The sequence below is a fragment of the Scyliorhinus canicula genome, chromosome 27 (genome assembly GCF_902713615.1).
Source record: "Scyliorhinus canicula chromosome 27, sScyCan1.1, whole genome shotgun sequence".
NCBI classification, from domain to species: domain Eukaryota; kingdom Metazoa; phylum Chordata; class Chondrichthyes; order Carcharhiniformes; family Scyliorhinidae; genus Scyliorhinus; species Scyliorhinus canicula.
Genome location: NC_052172.1, coordinates 8,077,296 through 8,087,252, shown reverse-complemented (window position 1 = coordinate 8,087,252; position 9,957 = coordinate 8,077,296).

Genomic DNA, 9,957 nt, shown 5'->3' with positions numbered 1-9,957 from the left:
GGGTGACTGTCTGTGCGGAATCTGCACGTTCTCCCCGTGTCTGCGTGGGTTTCCTATCCATGTGCTGCAGAGATTTTAAGGAACTCGAACCAGAAGAACAGATTAATTACCCATCTACATCTTTAGGTGGCCATGACGGCAAAACCGAGCTGAGCATAGATTTGCGCAAATCATGCGGGTTTCCTCCCACAGTCCAAAGATGTGCAGGTTGGGTGGATTGGCCAAGCTAAATTGCTCTTAGTGTCCAAAAAGGTGAGGCGGGGTAACGGAGATAGGGTGGAGGTGAGGGTTTAAATGGGGTGCCCTTTCCAAGGGCTGGTGCAGACTCGATGGGCCGAATGGCCTCCTTCTGCACACTAAATTCTATGATTAGCCAGGTTTTGAGGTTAGCGATTCAATAACATCACTAGTGACGTATCCGAAAATGGTGTCTGTCTGGCCGGCTAGCTGTCTGAGTGTGTGTAGTGTGTGTGGTGTGTGTGTGGGGTACGTGTGCGTGTGTCTGTGCTCTGCCTACCTGTCTGTATGTGCTGATCGCCGCCTTCACTGCTATATCTGTTTTATCTCTAGGTGGATGTGGCCTGTCAATGTGACTCTGAAGTTAGCCTGATATCAGGTGACTCTGGTCCACTGTTTATCAAGAAGCAAGTAGTCTGTGACAACCTCCTCCAGGGTAAGGGAATGTTTTCTCTCTCTCTCTCTCCCATCCACCAGAGTCAGCTGATGTCAAGCACGAGACACAGGGAAGTTGGTGGGGGTCAGAGGGAAGGGAGCAGAGGTCACAGGCTAGCGATGGGGTCATGGGGCAGGGTCACAGAGTGGGGGTGAAGTGTACCGCATGTTGGGGATGGGAGGGTTCGGCTGGGAGGATGTGTCTGGTTGGGTGGGGGTGGGGACGGGGTCGGGGGGGGGGGGGGGGGCAGAAGGATCTGGGGTGAGGTTCTCGCTGGGAGAGTCTGGGGTTTGGGGTAAGAGGAGGGGGTGTGTGGAGGTGAGAGGGGGGTGGTGTGGAGTTCACTGGGGGAGTAACGCCTAGAGGGTTGGACCCGTGGGTGAGGGTGTGCGCGTGAGTTCCCAGACAGGTGAGGGTTCAGCTGGGGAGGGGGATTTGGAAGGATGGCGATAAAAGTCAGATTCGAAATAATATGACATTTGGGGTTCATAAAATCCATACAGTGCAAAAGAAGGCCATTTGGCCCATCGAGTCCGCATCGACCCTCTGAAAGAGCGCATTGCCTCGGCCCATCGCCACGCCCTATCCATGTAACCCCACCTAACCTGCACATCTTTCAACTGAGGGAGGAACCGGAGCACCCGAAAGAAATCATGCAGACACGGGGAGACACAGTCACCCGAGGCTGGAATCGGACCCAGTTCCTTGCCGTCGTGAGGCAGCAGTGCTAACCACCGTGCCGTTGTGGTATTTTCAAAATTTCAACGCTCAAACCTTTGGTCTCCCATTCGACTCAAAGTTTCTGCTGATTTACTCAAGTGCACCTTACCGCCACATTTTGATGTCCGAGTCCCCAATAAAATGAGGACCCTTCACCCAGGCCGTTTCCCTCATCTCCGCTCCTTTGGGCGCAAGGGACAAAGGCTTGAAGGGCTGTGGTGGATCACTGGAAACACTACCAACCTATCATACCTGCGCCAGCTCTTAGCAATGACTCATTAACCCCACTCCTATGCCCCCCCCCCCCCCCCACCCACCAAGCAGCCCTGCAAAGGTTTCCTTCTTAATTCTTTGTCCAAAATCCCATTGGAATTGTATTATTGAATTGCTCCCGCGACTTGGGAACGCCCTCCCTAACAGCACTGTGGGTGCACCTACACCACATGGACTGCAGCGGCTCAAGAAGGCAGCCCAAGGGCAACTAGGATGGGTAACAGATGCTAAGCTAGCCAGTGGCGCCCCCTAGCCCAAGAAATAATTTTAAAATATTTGTCTCCGGCAACGCACTTCAGACCATAGCTCACTGCTTCTTTTAAAACATAAATTATCATCTATTATGAAACCCCGCTGATGTTAAGAGTGAGAATGGTGTGTTTTGTTTGTATATTAGAGAGAAACCAGCGAGAACTCATAAGTCTATTTCATTAAACAACAATAAAAGTATCATAAAGAACGATCTTCTACTTTGGCACATTATCAGTGAGCAATTAGTCCCTCCAAGACTGGAAACCCAATAGTATATGTTTCCCCCGTAATCTTAAACTCGACTGAATCGTTTCCCAAACAACAATCCTAAATCTTTTGGTCACATCTAGCCAGCCATTACCACATCGTACAGCCTAAGTGACCAGGACTTGGGGGATGATCTCCGGTTTGCCGAAGAGGACGATCTTTTGCACAAACTGACCTTTTGCCTTCAGCGCTTCATCTCCGGCTGAACTGTTTCCTGAGGTTGGCTGACTCTCTCTTGCTGTTGCTTCATCAGCACCTCATTTGTGGCCAGCCTGCTTCCTGGCTCACAGCACGCTGACTACTAAATGCATCAATTGCAAAGAACACCCTGTTCCCTGTTCATTCCTGATCCGTCCTTTCTCTTAGCTACCCAGAGATGGTTTACCAAATACATGAGTTTGATTTTACTAGTGTAAAAAAGACATTCATTTCAATAGCATCCTACCAATTTGTGATTTCATCTTCTACCTGGTTCTTTTGCCAATTATGTTAGATCCCCATCTCCTGGTCACTGATTCTCCTACAAGCGGAAACCATTTACTCTATCAAAACCCGACCATTGTCCGAGGCAGAGGTTGGGGGTGCTTATTAGCACCCGGCGGAAGCTTTGGGAGGTCTCCATCCCGTTTAATTTTCTCCATCCCATTAGGTTTGAGACTCGCGATAATCCTCCGCAGTCATTTGCCATTCTGATGATACCAATGAACTTCGAGGGATATAAAGAGGACATAAGCAGGGCCAGCCAGTCACGAGTGGATCACACCACTGCATGGAGTAAATCTCAGCCTTCTTTACCTCCAGAGGTTTCAAGTGATGAATGGACAATCGCAGAGGAATTGAGGAAGCCCAACGGACACTGGCAAAATCTGGATTGGGATCAAACGAGATTCCGGAGAGGACAGGTCCTCTCGGACTGGCTCCAAGGTCAGACTCTGGGCCCCAGGGCAAGGGCCAGACGCATAAGGCGGTGGCTGCAGAAGTTGGAGGTCAGTGAAGCTCATACGTTCCAGTCACTACCCATGATCAAATTGAATTATAGAATCCTTACAAAGAAGGAGGCCATTTGGCACATTGAGTCTGCACTGACCTTCTGAAAGAGCACTCAACGCAAGGCCGCTCCCCCCCCCCCCCCCACCTATCCCAATAACCCCTTAACTTAACCCACGCACCTTTGGACACCTTTGGACACAAAGGAGCAATTTAGCATGGCCAATCCACCCAACCTGCACATCTGAGCTAAACCAGGGGGCTGCAGGAGTTGACCAGGGGGCTGGTTTAGCTCTGTAGGCTAGACCGCTGGTTCAATTCCCGTACCAGCTGAGAATTCTGAATTCTCCCTCTGTCTACCCGAACTGGCGCCGGAATGTGGCGACTAGGGGCTTTTCACAGTAACTTCATTGCAGTGTTAATGTAACCTACTTGTGACAATAAAAAGATTATTATGGGTGGCACGGTAGCACAGTGGTTGGCACAGTTGCTTCACAGCTCCAGTGTCCCAGGTTTGATTCCCGGCTTGGGTCACTGTCTATGCGGAGTCTGTACGTTCTCCCCGTGTCTGTGCGGGTTTCCTCTGGGTGCTCCGGTTTCCTCCCACAGTCCAAAGATGTGCGGATTAGGTGGACTGGCCATGATAAATTTCCCTTGGTGTCCAGAAAAGGTTAGGTGGGTTATGGGGATAGGATGAAGGTGTGGGCTTGGATAGGGTGATCTTTCCATGGGCCTGTGCAGACTCGATGGGCCGAATGGCCTCCTTCTGCACTGTAAATTCTATGAAACTGATCTTTGGACACCAAGGGGCAATTTAGCATGGTCAATCCACCTAACCTGCACGTCTTTGGACTGTGGAAGGAGCACCCGGAGAAAACCCCCCCAGACACATGGAAAACGTGCAGACTCTGCACAGTCACCGAAGGCCGGAATTGAACCCGGGTCCCTGGCATGGTGAGGCAGCAGTGCTAACCACTGCACCACCCCCATACCATAAAGATTCATCGATCCACATTTACTCTCACTGGGATGCGGGTTCCACAGGTTGACTCAAGACTATGGTCACAATATGTGGAGTCAGGGGACAAGTAGCAGAAGGCTTAACAAGCTGAATTCAAATCAGACACCAGAAAGTCGGGGTTAAAGGTATTTACTCAGCCTGGGCAAATGGTTGGAAGAGGGGGGAAAGGGGAGGAAGGGAGAGGATGCAGCTGGGAGCGGAGTGCCCAGAAGAGCAGGTTAGACTTGGGATGACGTGCGACTGACGTGTCATGGAACTCATTTGAATCTCTTCCCTATTAAACTTTTCCTGACAGCCCAAGCGGAAGGTGTGCGTGACAGGAGCAGCTACACTGGGAGTGCCTGCAGGCGTTGACCAGCTGTGAGTAGAGATATTTGACGTTACAGCACGGCTGGAGGTCACGCTGGCCAATGTGCCTGTGCAGTTTCCTTCAAACACTTACCTATTCATCCCACTCACCCATTCTGGTCTTGTATCCCTGTTGGTTATTGCAGTCAGCTGACACTAAACTAAAAATTTCTCAGGATCTTCCCACAAGATCACAAAGTAAACTTTGGGGACTCCAGTCCTCTGGGCATAAACACAGTTCCCTGAAAATAGGCAAGACACTCCTTTGGGGGGGCGGGAAACAGAGTGAGGGTGGGGTGCAAGCGGGGGGGGGGGGGCGCGGGGAATGAGCCTGGGACCCCACTGGTTGGTGTTGGAGTTGCCATTGATGTTGGAGGCCGTTAAAATGGGTTTCCTCTCGGTGATGATGAGCTGATGTCCTGAGACCCCTACAGATGTTCGACCTGGGCAGGGTCGGAATCGGGGGGGACGGCACTGGGTGCTAGTAGACAGGGTGAGCACTGGTGGGCAAGGGTCATCACTGGCGGGTTACTGGCTGGCAGGGTCAGCACTGGTCATCACTGGCAGGCAGGATCAGCACTGGCGGACGCTGGTGTGCAAGGTCAACACTGGCAGGCACTGGCAAGTAAACTTAGCAATGGCAGAAAGGATTAGCACCAGCGAATGCTGGCAGCAGTGATGGATATCCATCAAATTTCCACTCGCTTGTTCTCTATCCATCAGCACAATAGTTGAAAACTTTACAAATTCTCCCCAGGTTCATAGAATCCCTACAGTACAGGAGGCCATTCGGCCCATTGAGTCTCTGCGATCTACTCCACCCAATACCCTGTAACCTAACTTCACATCCCTGGACTCCCAAGGGGCAATTTATCATGGCCAACCCACCTAACCCGCACATCTTTGGAGTGTGGGAGGAAACCGGAGCACCCGGAGGAAACCCACGCAGACAGGAGGAGGACGTGCAGACTCCGCAGTCACCCAAGGCCGGAATGGAACCCGGTGCACTGGCGCTGTGAGGCAGCAGTGCTAACCACTGTGCCGACCCAGTAAGGGGGTCTCACTGATATTGGTGCAAGTTTATGCCCATCACTTGGCACAAAGTCTCTGCCATTTAATCAGATGAGATCCCCCCCCCCTTCACCTACCCTCCCCACAACCATGTTCCATCTGCCTCAACTGAGATCAATCACAAAATTGAACAGTTCAATATGAAGTTTAGCCAAAGTTACATTTCGAGCCACCAGTTGGTTGCTCGCACTCCTCGCTGTCGGAGTAACAGGCTTGCTGAAAGAATCCTTTATGTCCCGGTCTCTCACACACTCTCGACAGTTCTGGATCCTCTCCGTAGAAAACCAGCCAGAAATATAGATAGTCAGAGTTTCCACAAGCATTTAAAAAGGAGAAGAGTAACTAGCTTGAGTGTTGGTCCTCTAATGAGTGGGGCAATGGAGAATTAATTATGGGAACTAACGAAACAGCAGGATATTGCGTCTGTCTTCACTGTGCAAGACACAAATAACATCCCAGAAATAATTGCAAATCAAGAGGTAAAGAGGAGGAATGGAACTTAAACAATTACAATCACCAGGGAAAAGGACATGAAGACAATTATTAGAACTAAAGGCTGGCGTCCTCGGTACCTGATGGACTTCATCCTAAGGGCTTAAACAAAGTAGATGAGGTTTTAATTTTCCCAAATTCCCTAGGTTCTGGCGTTCCCATCAAATTGGAAAATAGCAACTGCGACTCCTGTACAGGAAAGGAGGGAGACAGAAAACAGGATACAGGCCAATTAACCGAACATCTGTCTTATATTCTAGCATTTTCCCTATTTTTAAGGAGGTTTCCGTGAGAAAAATCTTCATCCAATCGAGCAGAGTCCACATGGTCTTGTGAAAGGGAAACCATCTCAGACTAATTCATGAGAGCTGTTTGAGGATGTAACAAACAACGTGGATAAAGGGGAACCTGTAGATGTAGTGCACTTGGATTTCCAAAATATAAGAGCAGGGAGGTGATAAAGGAGTTGTAGAAAATGCTCACTAGATCACAGCTAGAGTACTGTGTGCAGTTCTGGTCACCACACTACAGGAAGGATGGGATTGCACTAGAGAGGACGCAGAGGAGATTCACCAGGATGTTCCCTGGGCTGGAGCGTTTCAGCTATGGAGAGAGGCTGGTTAGGCCGAGGTTGATCTCTGTCGAGCAGAGAAAGCCGCGGGTGGGGGCGGGGGGGGGGGGGGGGGGGGGGGGATTGTACCTGATTGAGGCACCTGATTGAAGGACATAGATAGGGTAGAAAGGAAGAAACCTTTCCCCCCTGGTTGAGGGTTCGATAACCAAGGGGCACCGATATACGATATGGAGAAGGGGATTGGAAGAAATACTTTTTCACCCAGAGGCTGGTGGGAATCTGGAACTCGCTGCCTGAAATGGTGGTCGAGGAGGGTACCCTCACAATGCTTAAAAAACAGATGTGCATTTGAAGTGCTGTAGCATACAAGGCTACGGTCCGAGTGCTGGAAAATCGGATTAGAATAGATAGGTGCACACACCATGGGCTGAAGGGCCTCTTTCCGTGCTGCATGACTCTGTGACTCGAAAAGACATTCGATAAAATGCCACATCCTACACAAAATAACAGCTAATAGTGTAGGCAGTAACATATTGGCATGGATAGAGGATTGTTCAGCCAACAGGTAGCAGAGAGTAGAGATAAATGGGTCATTTTTTGAGGTTGGCGAGCTATTGCCAGTGGACTGACACTGGGATCAGTGGTGGGACTGCAACTATTTACGGTCCACTTGGATGAGGGTAACTGAGTGAGCGCGGGGGTCTTGTGGTGCAGTGATAGCGTCTGTACCTCTGGTCCGTGATCTTAACACCGTGGAATATCTCCTTCAGGTGTAGTGATGCTTCAGTGTGAGATAGAGATGATGACCCTGCTACCAGCTGGAAATAAACTACACAGGAGCCAGTATGTGTGGGCTGTAACTCTGTCCATCCTCAGTGTTGATGAATTGGAGCATGTACAGTACTAGCCCTGATCCCCGTGGCTGTCCAGGTTAATGCTCTGTCTGTTGTGTTTTTCAGGCTGCACCTTTCATCCGTGCCCGCAGTGAGGAGAGGTCTGCCCTATGTTCTACCTGTCCACTCCCGTGTCTCCTTCCACCATCTCCTCGTGGTCATTGTTCTGCCGCTGGTACTTGTGTTGGTCGTCCTCCTCCTCTTTGTGCTGCCCGCTGTGATTCAGGAGTGCAACTGGCATCGGAAAAACACCTTTCTGCCATTTCATTTCACACTGGCCTACCTCAGCGGCCCACCACCAACGTAACTGGGGCATTGTGGACGTTCCACCGACCCAGAGCCCGACGGCGGAACGGGGGGGGGGGGGGGGGGGGGGCGGGGGTCAATGACTGAAGAGCTTGCTCCCAATGTAAAGATTGCAGCTGAGTACTGACTCCTGACGAGAGGTGCTCGATCGGAACATGGTTCCCCCCCCCCAAACCTTTTGAGTCAGCGTCCAGTTCAGGATCACAGACTTCTCCTTCCAGGGTCACAGACCAGAACCTGGCTGAAATGAGCTGGAAATGAAACGATTCTGAATAATGCCCCCCGAGGTAATTACCTGTCCTCCGGCGAGTGAACTCGCTTCTGCAGAGTGACACCGAACCGCTAAACTCAGCAGGTTGACGGTGCAGTGGCCGGCGACCTTGCTTGCGTCGAGATGGTGGCGCGAAGGGTTGCTGGTCAGAGGGTTCGGTGACGCTCAGCAGATGGGCAGAGTGAAGGAACACTGGAGGCGGGAAATGGTCAGGAACACGCTAAAGGTTGTGTGACTCAATCGAGGAAAAAGGGGGATGATTGAATGACAAAAGTGAGAACTGTGTAATGGACAGCACGAGAGAATAAAGGATTTGTGTGACTCGCCGTTTGTGTGGCCCATTCAATCAGAGTGTCGGAAGAGGGACTGGCAGGCAACAGGGCTGTCGATCCAACCCCACCTGCCGTGCCTCAATGGGGGTAGGGGGGGGGGGGGGGGGGGGTAGGGGGGGCTGGACGCAGGCTAGAGTGTTGAGGGGGAAGTTAGGTCAAATGGGGGTTCGGGGGCTATTGAGTGGTGGAGGGACGGTCGGGGTTGATGTGGTGGTACCTATACTTCCTCAGGAAACTAAAGAAATTCAGCACGTTCACATGGACTTTTACCAATGTTTCCAGATGCACCATAGAAAGCATCCTATCTGGCTGCATCGCAGAGTGGTATGGCAACTGCTCGGCCCAAGACTGTAAGAAACTAGAGAGTCCTGAAAACCGCCCAGTACATCACGTGAACCCGCCTCCCATTCATTAACTCTGTCTATACCTCTATACCTCCCGATGCCTTGGAAACACGGGCAGCATAATCAAAGACCCCTCCCACCCGGGCACAGTGTTTAGCACTGTCGCTTCACAGCTCCAGGGTCCCGGGTTCGATTCCCGGCTTGGGTCACTGTCTGTGCGGAGTCTGCACATCATCCCCGTGTCTGCTTGGGTTTCCTCCGGATGCTCCGGTTTCCTCCCACAGTCCAGCTGTTAAATGAATTGGATATTCTGAATTCTCCCTCCGTGTACCCGAACAGGCACCGGAATGTGGCGACTAGGGGCTTTTCACAGTAACTTCAGTGCAGTGTTAATGTAAGCCTATTTGTGACAATGAAGATTATTATTATTCTCTCTTCCAACCTCTTCCATCGGGCAGGAGATACAAAAGTCTGAGAACACGCATAAACCGCTTCTTCCCCTCTGTTCTCAAGACTGCTGAATGACCCTCTTATGGAATGAACTGATCTCTCTACGCAGCTTCTCTACTGAGTAGCACTGCACACCATAAACTTCACCCAATGTCTGTGTCCATGTATTTACATTGTGTATTTCTCATGTGTCCTACATTTTTTCATGTATGGAACGATCTGTCTGGACTGGACCCAGGACAATACTTTTCACTGTACCTCGGTACACGTGACAATAAATCAAATCCAGTGGTGGATGAGGGGGAGGAGAGGGGGAGTGAGGAGGGAAAGTAACAACAGAGAAACATTGGGGGTGTTTGTACACAAAACTTTGCAGATGGCAGACAGGTTAACAGCAGGAGCCCCTGGGATTTATAAATGGAGGCATTGGTTCCAAAATACATAAATTTAAGGTGAATGGTGGAAGATATAGGGGGGACGTCAGAGGTAGGTTCTTTACCCAGAGAGTAGTGGGGGCATGGAATGCACTGCCTGTGGAAGTAGTTGAGTCGGAAACATTAGGGACCTTCAAGTGGCTATTGGATAGGTACATGGATCACAGTAGAATGATGGGGTGTAGATTAATTTGTTCTTAATCTAGGACAAAAGTTCGGCACAGCATCGTGGACCGAAGGGCCTGTTCT